Source organism: Monodon monoceros, unplaced genomic scaffold (genome assembly GCF_005190385.1).
Source record: "Monodon monoceros isolate NGI ecotype Baffin Bay Population unplaced genomic scaffold, NGI_Narwhal_1 Super_Scaffold_11, whole genome shotgun sequence".
NCBI lineage: Eukaryota > Metazoa > Chordata > Mammalia > Artiodactyla > Monodontidae > Monodon > Monodon monoceros.
This window is the reverse complement of record NW_021703767.1, coordinates 11,431,733-11,447,360: the sequence shown is the minus strand read 5'-3', so window position 1 is coordinate 11,447,360 and position 15,628 is coordinate 11,431,733. Positions and strand designations below refer to the sequence as shown.

The window sequence follows — 15,628 nt, the reverse complement described above, 5'->3', positions numbered from 1 at the left end:
ATGATGCTAGCTGGATTGTTAGGGGTAAATCTTCAGTTATATTGAAGAGGTGACAATACTAAGTTTTAACAATGTTCTTACCCATCTGTGGGTCTTTTCATACATACCTACATATCACAGAGAGAAGTATGCCAAACCATGTACCCATAAAACATACGGTCAGCATAATCCAAGTAACTAATGGAGGTTTGGTTCAAATACCATACTTTGCAGGTTGTGGAGGAGACTGGTAGTCCTAACTAGATAGGCCAGCTCTGCTTCTTAAAGAGGGAGGCATATCTCTACATCGTGCAGGCAACAGTCTCTAGAAATCCGTATATTTTAAGGACACTTTAGATGAGCAATGAATACACAGGTGTTTGGCTACACACTGTACTGTTCTCCTGGGTCTGTTACAAGATGGGCATGGGAGACACTGTGATAGTGGCTCATACCTAGCTAAACCTGGAAAGCATTTCTAGCTAATAACATGTATTATAAGAAATTTTTTTTTTTGCGGTACGCGGGCCTCTCACTGTTGTGGCCTCTCCCGCTGCGGAGCACAGGCTCCGGACGCGCAGGCTCAGCAGCCATGGCTCACGGGCCCAGCCGCTCCGCAGCACGTGGGATCCTCCCGGACCGGGGCATGAACCCGTGTCCCCCACATTGGCAGGCGGACTCTCAACCACTGCGCCATCAGGGAAGCCCCTATAAGAACTTTTTATTTCACATTTTAGGTATATGATTTAAAACTTAGGAAAATGCATGAAGTTGCAATGGTTCCTCTTACTAGATGGATTTAAACTAGAGGCTGGATACACATTTACAGTGGCATCATAAAGGAGATTCAAGCATCAGTTGAGGGGGTCGGGGGATGAGATGACCATAACAGTCTCTTCTAATTATGAGAATCTAGATTTATATGAACAGTATCAAGACATACTCAATTGAATTTATACAAGTGACGCATAATCTTTACAACTCACACAACCTGAGATCTAAAGATAGGTGAAGAATTAGGAAACGAAAAAAAGTTTTTTTGATATGGGCTTTAGGTGGACGCAACAAGAGGCATTTGATTGGATACGTCAAATTGTTGGCTATACATGCAACAAGTGGCTTCAGCAATGACCTCTTCTGAATCGCAAAAGAATTTCTGATTAATTCTCCTGCCTCCAAGGGAGCTTAACTATTGTTATTTGTTGATTTACAAAATACCTTTTCACTTAAGAATTCTTACTAGTAGGACCCCCTTGCTAGTACTGCTGGGGGGTGGGTAGTGGGTTGATTGGGGAAGTGGGATAGTTATTGAAAGATTAGAAATTTTTGTTACAGTTTCTATTTGATATAGGGCCATTTAATACAGTAAGATCTAGAACGACAGAACTTAACTTTCATTTATATTTCTGAATTAGCATAATATTTTCCCATATTGTACTACTGGGGAACAGTGGAGCCAATGGTGGCATGAATGACAGTCATCCCTTCCTGCTGGCTTAATCATGTGACACTGGGACAATGAAGGTGATGAGGAAGATAAGCAATTGAGGGATCCTCCCTATATCTCTAATACATTCTCCCTCTTCTCCAGCTGGCTTAAGGGATGCTCTTCTCCACAGACTAACATTATTGCAGTTTGTCAACACTTAGTTTTCTAAATCACTATAGGATTTTAAATCAATTCTTACTTCAGATGCAAAGTAGGAACTGTAATTTTGATTAAATATTTACTAATAAATTCACAATCAAGGGAAAATAATACACGAGATGTCATCTTTATTATAATGTATAAAAAGAGAAGAAAATTATTTTGCAAAATACTACATTTTAGCATTATGTGGATATGTGTGTTTTTGCTTTTCTACTCATAAAACTGTCATTAGCTCAATGTATACTGTTTATTGGGTCTAGAAAAATCATAAATAAAGCTGTCTTTGAACTATTCTATGTGAAGTTCACAGGAGCAAGAAAATATTTTTATCAATTAAAAAAAGATTTCACCAAAAACAAACCCCCAAAACACTGTGATTCCAGAGTGAAACATTTTAAGAATTCCCAAGCCTTCCCTTTTTCCTCCTTCAAAGAGGTACACAAATGAACCAAGACACATTACTGTCCAGGGTATAGTACTGGTTCAAAGGCCTATATATCTCCTTGAGGTTTTGTGCACTCTTCTTCAATCTAGAACTGTGATTTTGAATGCACAGCACAGAGAGTTGTAAAACTACCAAAATATTTCACTGCAACTGACAGGCAACTTTGCCTTGTATGGTGAACCTTCTCTTTCAAATCTGAATGTCTCATCCTCTGCCATCTAGAGCAGAGGCATCAATAAGGTGAAATTAGTGATAAAAGGTAATAATTATACACTGCAGTGATTGATGGATATATTGAGAAGTCATAACTGACCCTACCCTGAATCCTGGCTTTCCTACTTATTCACTGTATGACTTGGGCTACATAATTTTAACCTTCTGGGCCTCAGATTCCATACCTATAAAACAGGAATAATAACAGTAGTTACCTCAAAGGGGTACTGTAAGGCTTAAAAAAATACATGCAAAGCCCTCAGTACAATACCTGGCACACAGTAAGTGCTCAATAAACGTTGACTGTTTTTACTATTATTTCTGTAAACTGAGCAGAGAACCTGTAAAATATCAAGAGTTCCAAAGCCCATCTCACAGAGCAGCAAGGGGTTCTGTCCAGAGCAACTTGAGTTTTAACACCTTTTAATTTTGGCCGTGGGCTATGATATCATCTAGATCTGTGCCACTAGCCACCAAGGAGCCCTTGAACTGTGCCTAGTCAGAACTGAGATGTGCTGTTAGTGTAAGATGCACATCAGATTTCGAAGACTTAATATGAAGAAAAAGAGAATGAAGAATATCTCGATTTTAAAATGTCTGATTATGTATCGAAACGATAATATTTTATTTTTTATCTTTGGCCACACCGCGTGGCTTGTGGGATCTTAGTTCCCCAGACCAGGTATGGAACCGGGGCCCTTGGCAGCGAGACCTCGGAGTCCTAACCACTGGACAACCAGGGAAATCCCGAAATGGCAATATTTTAGACATCCTGGGTTAAATGAAACTTTAAAATTAATTTCATGTTTCTTTTCTTTTTTCTTTCTTTTTTTAAAACGTGGCTCTCATTAAATCTGCACTCAGAGCTGATGGCGAGCTTGTCAAACTGCAGATTCTCAGGACCGCCCAGACCTACACAATCAGCATCAGCGCTTCAGTATGATTCTGAGGTGGTTCTCACGCACTGCTCCAGTGTTCCTCTGTTGAGCTTACTCTGGAGGACAAACCTGGCCCTACAGTTACATAAATGCGAATACCCTGGCTTTAAGTAAGTGCTCACCGAAAAAGAAAAGTGGAGGAGAAAGCGGCGGTAGGGAAGGAGTGAGGTAGAAAGAAAAAGAAACTCCAAGTAGAGGAACAAAAAGATGCAGGAAGGGGAGAAATCCAACCTGGGAGATTCAGGGGAAGGGAACTTCCAGACTTCTGCCTCCATAAATGTGGAGAGAGATACAAACTGAGGTAAAATCTACCATCCAAACCTGTAAGGACCAGGAAATCGTCAGTCAATTCAAGTCTTACCCGCCCCTCAGCGGCCTCAGCTAAGCGAGGCCTGGGCCCGAGAGATCTGAGGACGGTAACCACCATCCGCCCCAGGGCTCGACGGTTCGCCGGGGAGTCTCCCGCTCTCTCCCCCAAGGCCCGGTTGCCCAAGACACGCAGCGCGTTTCTCGGCACTCACCTGCCTCGGAGCGGCTCCAACGGCCTGCACCTTTACCACAGCCACCTTCGAGTCCTTCTGCAGAGAGCCCGCCCCCTCTGGGCCAGAGGCTGTTCCCATTGGCCAGGCCGCTCGTCAGTCTCGGAGGCTCTCGGACTCCCCGAGGCTGTAGGGAACGCCATAGCAACCGAACATGGAACTACATCTCCCGGCATGCTCTAAGGCGATGCACTAGGGGCTACCAATAAATGCGCGAAGTCCTAGTTGCCGAAGGGTTCAGTTTTATGCAAATATCAGTTAAAGACCACACCCTTCCTCATTCCAACCGTATCCCCATCATCTTCTTTGGACTGTGCCCCGCCTTCCTTTTGCCTCCACATTGTTGTTTCCTTTAACACTTTCCGTTAGTTAGCTGAATGCATCCTAACTAGTGTCTCGCCTCGCACGGCAACGGAGAAATGCACCGAAATCGTGGAACAAAATATGCCTAAGCCCCGTCAGGAATATCCCAGACCTGACGTCTCTAGTTACGCCTTCAGGAAAGGGGGTGGGGAGGAAGGAGAGCCCAGGTCACGCCCCCTTTGAACTTGCTGATTGGTTTATTCGGCTGTCACTCCGTCCTCTTTCATTTTTTTTCAGCTGCCCCTCCTTTGGTTCCCCGCGGTGGGCGGGGCTAGAGGTAGGGGGCGGTGAAGAGGTGTAGGCCCCTTCTTTCGATTGGTAGATTTTTTGTCCCCACCCACCCGGGGGCGGAGATGGAGGGGTGGATGGGAGCAGGGGAGGCAGCTGAGGGAGATGAGGAGATAGGCGGGAGCGAGGGAGCGAAGGAGGTAGAGAAGAGCAGAGGAGAGGGGAGGGAGTGCAGCTTGGTTGCTCCGTAGTACGGCGGCTCGCAAGGGAGAATCCCGAGCGGGCTCCGGGACGTACGGAGAGGCGGGCGGGCGGGGATGGTGTGCAGGGCTGCGGCTCCTGCGTTCCCTCCCGCTGCGAGTGAGCTGCACTGATTTGTCCCTGGGGCGGCAGCGTGGACCCGCCTGGAGATGAGGTGAGGAGCGGGCTGGACCGCGGCGGCCTGGACCGGGAAGGCGGCAGGGGCGGGGGTCGGCGCGGGGGTCGGCGCGATGGCCGCCTGGGGCGCCCGTTCCCCGGGCCGGTGCGCGTCCCTCCGGTCGCCCTTCACCCTTTGCCGCACGGTCGGGAGGCGCGGCACCCGCAGACCCTGTGCCTCGTCCATCCTATTCTCCCGGGGGCTGCGGTGGGGCGGCCGGCTGGCGGGCGCCGGGAGGCCAGGGCTCCGCGGCGGACTGAGGGGGTGGCGGCTACGGGACGGGCTTCGGGTTGAATGGGCGTCTGCAGCCGTGGCTGGCGAGCGGGGTCCCTCCTTCCTCAGGGGGGATGTGGGGCGGTCGGTCCTTCCAGGGCTGACCTCGCTGTCCTCGGCCGCCTGAGCCTGGCGGGCTGGCCAAGCCTCGCTTCCCCGCCAGCCTCCCGGGGATCCGGAGCTCGCGGGGAGCGGCGTCGCGCCTCCCGCCTTTCTCCCCCGGCCTTGAGTCCCCGGCTCATCCCTTTTTCTCTCTCCTGTGCCTTCAAAATCCCTGTCAGTGAAGGACAGTCAATGCCGTTTGGCCCTGAGTCCTCCTGCTGGGGCTGTCTCTGATGGTATTTAACGGAAAGCGGCTCTCCTTTCAGTGGGAGCGCGTCCCCGGTGTCTGCCGTTCCCCGGTGTCTGCCGTTCCCCTTCCTTTCTTTACGCACAGACACGGCTTTACGGTGTGGACCGAAGGCACAATTACCGGCTCTTGCTTGAACGAGGAAATGTAATCAGAATCCCCAGGAAAAGGAAACCAACGAGGAATGGGTTGCGCCTTCCTTTACTCCTTGTTTGCCTTTGGATTAGAAGGCAACTTCGTAGATTATATTTCCTATAGACATCTTTTGTTGTGATTCAGACTAAAGGCGTTGCTTTTGAAGAAATAAATTAGCGGCTTCTATGTTGAGTTGAAGGCTATGGAGATTTTTGATGGCCTCTTAATATGAAAGTTTCCTTTAGAACTTTGCCATCATCATTGCTATTCTGAAGGCAGCACCAGCCTGAAATTTTAAATACATGCAGACTCCGGACAGTTGCGTTTCTTTGTGCTTATCTGCTGGCATCCTACTCTTAATGTTTCCGTGGTTGGAACGTATAGATAATAAAAACAAGTACAATAAAAAGTATAGATACTAAAAACAAATACTATACCAAAAAATGCATCTGGAAAATCTCAGTTCTGTCAACGGGGAGGCAGTTTTTACTAATCCCTTTGAAAGGATGAAGACCAGGCTCAGAGATCTCATGGATTATGTGGTGGACAGGATCTGAGGGAAGGAACTGGGGCCATGGATCCAGTAGGCCAGCTGGTTTATGTAGTGCTACTCTTAACCTCTGAAATAGGAGGAATGTATTTGTTGGGATACCTTTATTTTTAGATGACTTAAGGTGCAGAAGCTTAAACGCCCCCAAAGTTATGATTTCTACCTGTCACTGAGAACAAAATACTATGTGTTTTTGTTCTCAAATTTTTAATAGTTTACTTGAAACATTTATGTTGTTTTGATGGTTGTTTGCTTATTACTAAAGAAAAAACCATTTTAAAATATTGAGTTCTTTCTGTAGGAGGTTTGTAAAGAACCCAGAAACTTTAGGTAGTCTAAATTGAGAAATGAGGGACACTAATTTAGTGATGGTTTAAAAACTATTTAAAACTTCTTTAAGTAGCTCCAGTAAGGAGCATTTCTGATACAACTTTTTTTTAAAGGCCATTTCTTTATCTAAGAATGTTATCTATTGAAATTGCTGAGGCACATGGTACCTTCACAAAACTCTATTATTATTCTGCCTGAGTAAGAGAGGAAATGAACAAATTTTTGATGTACTTTGGAACCCTGTGGATTGTTCAGATACTAAGCATTGTGAAATAGGGCATAAAATGAGTGGTAGCAAGTTAGTTCCCTGAAATGTTTGTCTCTCTTAGCTAATTTTCTTTTTTGCAGTTGACTAGCAATTTCCTTTTTGTTAATGCTTATCCCTAATATTGGTAGTAAAATTCTGCTTAGGTTCATGTTTTCCCCAAATAACTAGATTAAGGCAAACTCAAATCTATAATGGGGGTTAAGAAGGCGGTGCTGGTAAATCCCTCTACTCTTACTCAGCTTTTTTTTTTTTTTTTTTTCCGGTACGCGGGCCTCTCACTGTTGCGGCCTCTCCCGTTGCGGAGCACAGGCTCCAGACGTGCAGGCTCAGCGGCCATGGCTCACGGGCCCAGCCGCTCCGTGGCACGTGGGATCTTCCCGAACCGGGGCACGACCCCGTGTCCCGTGCATCGGCAGGCGGACTCCCAACCACTGCGCCACCAGGGAAGCCCTTACTCAGCTTTTTAATTTGCTAGATTTGTGAATTATAGGGAATTAATTACAGGTCGGTTGGGTTTATATTACTCAGTTCACATTCCACTGCCATAGAGTTTTTCTATTCTGAATGATCATTCTCTTCTGAATGGTTCCACTTACTGGCAGGTTTCTCAAAGTCTGGACCTCAGAACACTTATATCAGCATTGCCTGAGGTTCTTGCTAAAAATACAGACTCCTGGAATCTGATTTCCAGCAAGTTCTCCAGGAAGTTTTCTTGCACAGTAGCGTTGGAGAACCACTGGCATTGTGCTTCCTTCTCACTGAGCGTGTCCTAAGACCATGTTTTGAAGAGGATAGCAAGTTTTTTCAAGAGACAATAACTTTTATCCCTTAGGCTGCTAATAAAAAACTATGACATTCAGGTATGTGACACACCTATAATATAAATTTCAGAAGGGCAGAGACTTTGGTTCATCATTGTACCTCCAGTGCCTAGAAGAGTGCCTGGAGGAGCTTCATGAAGCACTTGAGTGAATTACATCACAGTGAGGCCACGTCTTTAAACCTTTACTTGTAAAGTTAATCTTATCACTTTGTAGTCATTGATTTTAAGCTTGGAGCCGCAAGTACTGTACCCCAGTCATTTCTGTAAGTTTGGTTGGCTCTGAAAGGAGAGAACCTTTCCCAAGCTTAGACTGCTCAAGGCGATAAGCTGGAAAGAAGGCTCCTAGCAAAATGTTTGCTTAGACTCAAAATATAAATTTAAGTCACAGTATAGTGGTAAATTACTATGTTATCACTACATTAAAATGCCATTTTATAAGCTATGATAAGCCCAACATAATGCAATAAAAATTGGTTTCCAAAAAATGTAGAAAACTGGTATGTTTTCTGATTTTATTTTTCATCCTCGTAACATATGACCTTCATTCCTTTTTTTCAGAGTCCAGCACAGGACTCAGTCCCATAAATAACAGCTTCTGTTGTGTAGTTGAGGGGATGGATAGTTAAGAGTGCAACATCTAGAGAATATTGGGTTTGACCACACATAGTCTGTGGCTTTGATCTAGTCACCTAACCTCTCAGTGCCTCAGGTTTCTCAGCTGAAAATGGGAATAGTTGTAGTAAAATTTAATACTTCTAAGTGCTTGCTTAAGTTCTTCAGATACATTCATTTAATAAATGGTAGTTACGATGATCATAAAAAGTTGAGGTATATAAAAATATATGAAACTCTAGCTAGTCCGCTCAGTTTTTGTACTACTGTACTTTATGGTAGTAAATAGAAATCCATTGCTTAAAAAAGAAGTCCCTTGCTAATTTCTTGCACTAAATATGTATAATTTTTAAATTATAACAATAACTAAACATTAAAAGTATTTAATAAAACATCAAGTTCTATGCAAATTTTTTTCTAAATAAAGATAAACCTGTCGTCACTTTCAGCTTAATAGTATTATTTCAGAAAGAAACTAATAATCAGTTTAGATAATCCCTTGTATTTTAAAGAATCGCATGTTTATGGTAGAACAATTGAAATACAGAACAGCAAAAAGTAGAAAACGATAAAATACTTAGAGGTCCACTGCCTGAATACATTTCTCTCCAGACCCTTTTTCTTTGTGCATGTGGCTATTTATATACAGTTTTTGGTAGCAAATATGGGATCCTGCTATACATGATTGTTTTGTAACCTGTACTTTTTTTCTTAACATCTTACGTGAATCTTTTCATGTCTGTATAGTCAGTTATAATAGTAGTTGAATAATATTCCATTTTATGGGTCTGTGATAATTTAACCAATTTGTTTTTATTAAACATTAGTTTATTTTTTTTCCACCACTATAATCAGTATCTCTGCAATGACTATCCTCCATGCATCTCTATGTATACTTTTGAGATTTTTTTTCCTTAGGATAAATTTCTAGAGGTGTGATTGCAGGATCAAAGTGCATGCTATGGTTTAATAGTTTTTGATACATATTTCCAGTTTGTCATTTTGAAAGGTTGTAGCAATTTACACTGTTAGCATGGTGTATGAGAGTTCCGTTTCCCTCCCCCTTCCTTTTTTTGGGAATGACTTAACCAGTGACAAACCTAGTGAATTGTTTTCATTTTTAGGAAGAAGAATGGGATGTTATTGTGACCAGTTTGATGGTGTGATATGGAAAGTCAGAAAATTCATACACCTGTCACAATGATAGCTAACTTTTTTTTTTTTTTGGCTGTGCTGGGTGGATTGTGGGATCTTAGTTCCCAGACCAGGGATTGAACCTGTGCCCTCTGCAGTGGAAGCACGGAGTCCTAACCACTGGACAGCCAGGGAATTCCTGATAGCTAACATTTATTGAGTCCATTTACAACATTTTATAAGCATTAACTCACTTAATTTTCACAAATTCTCTGTTCTTTAGATGAATATGACTTGGAAACCAAGGTACCTGCAGTTAAGTAACAGAGAGCCAGCAAGTGGCTATGCAGATTTGTTACTCTAGAGCCCAAACTCTTAGCCACAGCGCTGGATTGCCTATTTCCTGCACATGTTGTATGGCACTGGGGGTACTTTTTACATTCCTGATTTCTGTTTTGAAATAACCTAGCAGTTTCTTGGCGTGCATTAATTTATTAAGTAGGTGGGGCACAGATTTGAAGCCCTCTCATTGAGGAGTTCATCGCATAAGTTAGCACATAAACAAGCCTCATGTCCTGTCTAGCACCCACCTCTCAAAGCAGTGTGCTACCCTTTCCTCTGTAGTGGTTTTCCTAAAGCACCCCTGCGTGAGAAACAGGATTAGAGTCACAGAGAAGACTAGCGAAATTGGAAAAAGCAGTTTACTTGTGGTGTGGACTTGCCTTGGAAACACGAGACAACGTACAGAAGTGTGATTAGGGAGACAGCCGGGAGTCTGTCCAAACATTTCTCTGTCGGCCGGTTTGGAGATTTGAAGTGCCCAGTGGAAGTTCAGTTCAGGAATGCAAAGGCCTCACTGTAGAGAGCTGTCACCCATCCATTGGGAGACCATTTAAAAAAAAAAACCCTTCTATTCATAAGTGTGATGGTAGAATATCATTAAAGTTTTGTTGCTCATGACTGTAGCCCTCTAACAGGTGAATTTCCAGTAAGCTAATCTGTTTGAATTCATCATTGCTCTTTTCACCTTTTTCTAGTAGGACTAATGATTGGCAGCTTACCTGACTAGCTTATTGCCCAGAGAGAGGGCTGGTGAAATCATTTTGACTTCAGCTCTCTGGCCTGAGTTTGAGCTGCTCAGTCAGACAGGACAACCACCGCTCAGTTTTAAGCTGGACACCAAAACCCACTCTCACTGTTGTGAGGGCTGGAGCTCCACCCAGGCCGGGTGGGAGTGGTCCTGGGGGCACTTTACTCCTCATCCAGTGGTGGAGCCAGGAGGTGAACTGAGGGATGCGGTAGAGTTTCGGATTCAGCTGAATCTGAGAAAATATTGTTGGCCAAAAAGCTCATTCGGACTTTTGCATAACATCTGACAGAAAAACCCAAACGAACTTTTTTGTGAACTCAATAACAAGGTCATAGCAGTTGGTCAAAGTTTTCTTTAATCCTTGGTGGTTAAAATTAAACGTCTTCTCCCTAATGCAGCTAAAAAAAAAGTTAGCTATCATTGTGACAGGTGTATGAATTTTCTGACTTTCCATATCACACCACCAAACTGGTCACAATAACATCCCATTCTTCTTCCTAAAAATGAAAACAGTTCACTAGGTTTGTCACTGGTTAAGTCATTCCCGAAAAAAGGAAGGGGGAGGGAAATGGAACTCTTGTACACCATGCTAATGCAGGAGGGCCAGCTTTGGATCCTGTGTGCCTTGGTGAACCCTTTGACTTGTTTCTCTGTCAGGGATGGTTTTGTTCATCCCAGCATTTTGTCTGCAAGTCCTTCTGGTGACTGGTGGATACAGGGAAATGGACAAGGCCAACTGGCTTTTAGTGTCATGCTTTCACCAACCTGGTTACGAAGGACACTGATTCTTATGATAAAACCTTGGAAACAAGATGTCATTGGAGCCATTCGTTTTGTGTGTGTGTGTGTGTGTGTGTGTGTGTAGAGGGCTAATCACCTCTCTCTGAGGCAAATTTCCCGAGCAGTTTTATTCTAACAAGGGTAATGTGTTGTATTATAAGAGATTGTATAAACACACACACACACACACACACACACACCCATTCCTGTGCATTATCTATAATAAGAGTGTTGTAGATCCACTGTTTTATAAAAATCAATTCATTTCTGCTGTAATCTTAGGATAATAGATTTTAGAAGCAAGTAATCTTTCAGTTTCTGGAATCATTTGAAACTCAACTGTTCCATTCTTACAGAATTAGGGTATTCCATTTTGATCACTGACATATAAAAGCTGTATAGCTAGTAATGAGAGAAACCTTGAAAAGTTGACAAAAAAATTAGTACCATTCCTGGTATATATACCAAGTTTCAGTAGTTAAAGGTACACCCTCCTTTATTTCTCCTCTTTCCTTCACTTACAATAAATAATATTAAACAAAGTCAGTAAATAATAATATGTCTCTTATAGGTAGTACTGCTTATTTTCAGATACCTTGAGATATTGTCATTAAAATTGCTGTTTTAATATTCTTTAAATGATTAGAGAAATTGAGGAGGGAGAGAACTTGGTAGAGGAGTTGACTAGGGTGTGAGCTCCACGAGACAGGGAGTTATGTCTGCGTTCCTCTCTGCCTTATCCTCAGGACCTAGAACAGTGTCTGGTGCACAGTGGACACTCAACAGTCGCATGCTGGCATGTTGAATAGATTAGTGTTTGAGGCTCTGTTTACCTGGAGGCCCGAGTCACCCAGGTCAGGTGAGCACTGGAGAGACAGGTGAGGAATAAAGGAGACAGGAGCTGGTTTGGATTTTATTCAGAGTCAGTGGAAGTAGGAAGCCAACATCAGTGTTTTTTTTTGTTTTTTTTTTTGCGGTACGCGGGCCTCTCACTGTTGTGGCCTCTCCCGTAGCAGAGCACAGGCTCCGGACATGCAGGCTCAGCAGCCATGGCTCACGGGCCCAGCCGCTCCGCGGCATGTGAGATCTTCCTGGACCGGGGCACGAACCCGTGTACCCTGCATCGGCAGGCGGACTCTCAACCACTGCACCACCAGGGAAGCCCCCAACCTCAGTTTTAAGCAGGGGAGTACCTTTTGTTTGAATAGATTCCTCTGGATGTCATGTGGGAGTGGATTGGAGGAGAGCAAGAGAGAAATGTTGAATTGACCCTGCTTTCAGTTATCTGAAAGTTGACATTTCTACCTGGCCTTGTACTTTTTCTTTGCCATGAGGGTAATAAGATTTACTCTTTGATGGGGTGAGATGAATAGTGATTTGTATAAACTTTTGAAGTTCTCTGAGGAAAAGAGAACCCCATAAAACCACTATTCTTATGGATCAAATAAAATAAAACAATGTAAAATAAAGATCAGGAATTATTTAACTTTTTAACCATTAATTTAATTGAGTTATGACTATAGGTTTCTGATAGGAAAGATTTTTCTGTTTACATTTTTTGGTGAAAGAAACTTTAAATATATGGAAATGAATCCTTAAAAATAGCTGTTTTATGAATTGAGTGTCTATAGAAGCTATTCATTTTGAGGAAGATCTTATTTGTAAAATGCTAATATTGTCTGTCCAACCTGGTGTTTTAATTAGTATCAAAGGGAGGGAAATACTGCAGTAATTGTAACCTTACGTTACTTCCTTAGTTCTGTTAGTTTTAAACCATAGTCATTATCTATTATCTTTAGTTGTTTTGATCTCATTAGATTAAGTGATATTGCAGTTGTGATTTGGTAATTTAAAAAGTAACATGTTTTTCTTACTACAAAAGCAATACATGTTTATTGAAGAAAACTTTTGGAAATTCAGATAAAGTAGTAAAAGAGCGTATCTGGAATCTCACTGTCCAGAGATAATGACCATCCATACCCTGTGAGGGGTCAGCTTGCTCAAATTACCCAGAAGTTTAGTTGTATTCAGTCTGGGAGACATGAAGGCATGTTAGGGACTCTGGGGACTGAAGATGGTCCCATGGATGGGGCAGCCCAGGGCCAGTCTTCCCAGACATTTGTGGCCCTGGGAGGATGCATCTTGGTGTTACTACACCTTCTAGCTTTTTAAGAGAAGCTGGAAATCTAGAAATATGGATTTAATAAGAAATCTCCCAATTTTTATGTGGGCCACAATTTTTAATAACACGCTGGGGTTCAAACAAAGCATACCTGAGGGCTGCATTCAGTCTTTTTTGCCTTGCCAGCTTATAACCTCAGATATATATAGTTTTGTAGCCTGTGTTTTTCACTTAGTATATTGGAATATATTCCCAAGCCTTAACCGTATGCTACCTCGGCAGTGTGTACCTGTCTACTGTTTCCTTACCAGCGTTGGGTAAAACCATCTCAGAAAAAAAAATCTTAGCCAGTTTTATTAGTTTTAACTTGCATTTTTTGGTACTGCTGATGAGTTGAACATTTAAATGCTTATTGGCCTTATACAGATTTACTTGGTAACCAGCCATCTTGCTGGAACTCTGAGTTCCAGTAGTGCTTTGGTCATTTATTCAGTGCTTCTCAACCTTTCTAACATTATATAATATTTGTACCACATCAGTCCTAGTAATTAGTACTAATGGCAGGCATCATCCCCTAAACCTGAGGGCATCAGTACCTTGAGCACACCTCTAACCCATGTTAAAGATCTACAGGTGAGAAGTTCTGAGTTTGGTCAGTGGTGTAGTGAATGTTTGAGCACGTGCTCTGTGCCTGGCATTGCTCTAGGTGTCCAGCCTTGAACCAAGACAAAGGTCTCAGCTCTCCAAGACCTCATGATTTTTTTCATTTCTTTTGAGTTTTTCATGTAGACCATCATATTTATAAAAGATACTTTTTATTTCTAGAATTTATAATTAATTTTTTGGCTTGTATTTCTTACTGACATGAACTCCCCAAACAGTGGTGAATGCTAGTTACCCTCTCATTTCTTAAATTCAGTTAATTCTCTTAAGTTCTATTAAACTCTAGACTTTGGTGACCATTTCCTTTATTTTGATGATGAGAAGACCAGGGTACAACCCTGGGAATGTGTAATGGGAACTTTTGGAGTGTCTGCCTGACTCAACACGAATCCCTTAACTGTCCTCTAACCTAGACATCCACTCCCCTGCATACTTCTTCATTCCCACAGAAGACACAGAGGATTGAACCAGGTTTAGGGACCCTGACCCAAGGTAGTCCAATCAGTGTCCTTTCCTGGAGATTTGACCTCAATGTGTTCACAGGCCATAACGTAAAAACTTGGGAGTTATAGGCAGTTGCGTTCTGCTGTTGTGTCTGGGGACAGATAAAGGTGGTTTGTGGATGGAGAAAATAAAGCAAGTATCTAGAGAGAAGCAGGAAGAGAGAACTACTACCTGAACTCTTCCAGTTTTTTCTGGAGCTGGTTGCATTCCTGTTCCTGAGTTCTGTGAAGTCCTCCTATATTCTTATGATTACATCCCCCCTCCCCTGAACACACGTGTTAGTTGAAGCCAGCTGATGTTGGGTTCTGTTACTCTGATCTAAGCCTTGTCTTCATTTTCAGCTCTATATTCTTTTTATAATCCTACCTCATCTCTTGTATTTCTTGACTATCGTCTGAGGAGGTTGTGAATTTATTATTATTTTCTCCATATAACAGCAACATCAAAAATTAAGGATACACTACTATATATAAGTTAGATGGGACTTCCCTGGTGGCACAGTGGTTAAGAATCCACCTGCCAGTGCAGGGGACATGGGTTTGATCCCTGGTCCGGGAAGATCCCACATGCCACGTAGCAAGTAAACCCATGCGCCACGACTACTGAGCCTGTACTCTAAAGCCCGCGAGCCACAACTACTGAGTCCACGTGCCACAAATACTGAAGCCCGAATGCTCTAGGGCCTGCGTGCTGCAACTACTGAGCCTGCATGCTGCAGCTACTGAAGCCTGCGTGTCTAGAGCCTGTGCTCCACAACAAGAGAAGCCACCACAATGAGAAGCCCGTGCACCGCAACAAAGAGTAGCCCCTGCTCGCCACAACTAGAGAAAGCCTGCACGCAGCAACGAAGACCCAACGCAGCCAAAAAAAGAAAGATAATCAACAAGGACCTACTGTATAGCACAGGGAACTCTACTCAGTATTCTGTAATAACCTATATGGGAAAAGAACCTGAAGAAGAATGGATATATGTATATGTATAACTGAATCACTTTGTTGAACACCTGAAACTAACACAGTATTGTAAATCAACTGTACTCCAATGTAACATAAAAATTAAATTAAAAAAATTAGGGGCTTCCCTGGTGGCGCAGTGGTTGAGGGTCTGCCTGCCGATGCAGGGGACACGGGTTCATGCTCTGGTCTGGGAGGATCCCGCGTGCCATGGAGCGGCTGGGCCCGTGGGCCATGGCCGCTGAGCCTGCGTGTCCGGAAGCCTGT

At 43.1% G+C, this 15,628-nt stretch overlaps 2 protein-coding genes across 7 annotated transcripts in view; one reads left to right on the top strand and one right to left on the bottom strand.

Annotated features, from left to right (window-relative positions):
* CRYZL1 (crystallin zeta like 1) overlaps positions 1–3,830 on the bottom strand; it is a 34,561-nt gene extending 30,731 nt beyond the window's left edge. For 3 of the 4 annotated variants that reach the window (XM_029215135.1, XM_029215136.1, XM_029215133.1), the window contains exon 1: positions 3,748–3,807. The gene's annotated coding sequence lies outside the window, so the exon portion shown is untranslated. Of the gene's footprint in view, positions 1–3,747 lie in introns of all 4 variants that reach the window. The other variant, XM_029215132.1, reaches the window with a different exon arrangement.
* A 643-nt stretch (positions 3,831–4,473) lies between these two features.
* Positions 4,474–15,628, top strand: part of ITSN1 (intersectin 1) — a 231,947-nt gene continuing 220,792 nt past the window's right edge. For 2 of the 3 annotated variants that reach the window (XM_029214104.1, XM_029214103.1), the window contains exon 1: positions 4,474–4,771. The gene's annotated coding sequence lies outside the window, so the exon portion shown is untranslated. The remainder of the gene's footprint in view (positions 4,772–15,628) is intronic. The other variant, XM_029214102.1, reaches the window with a different exon arrangement.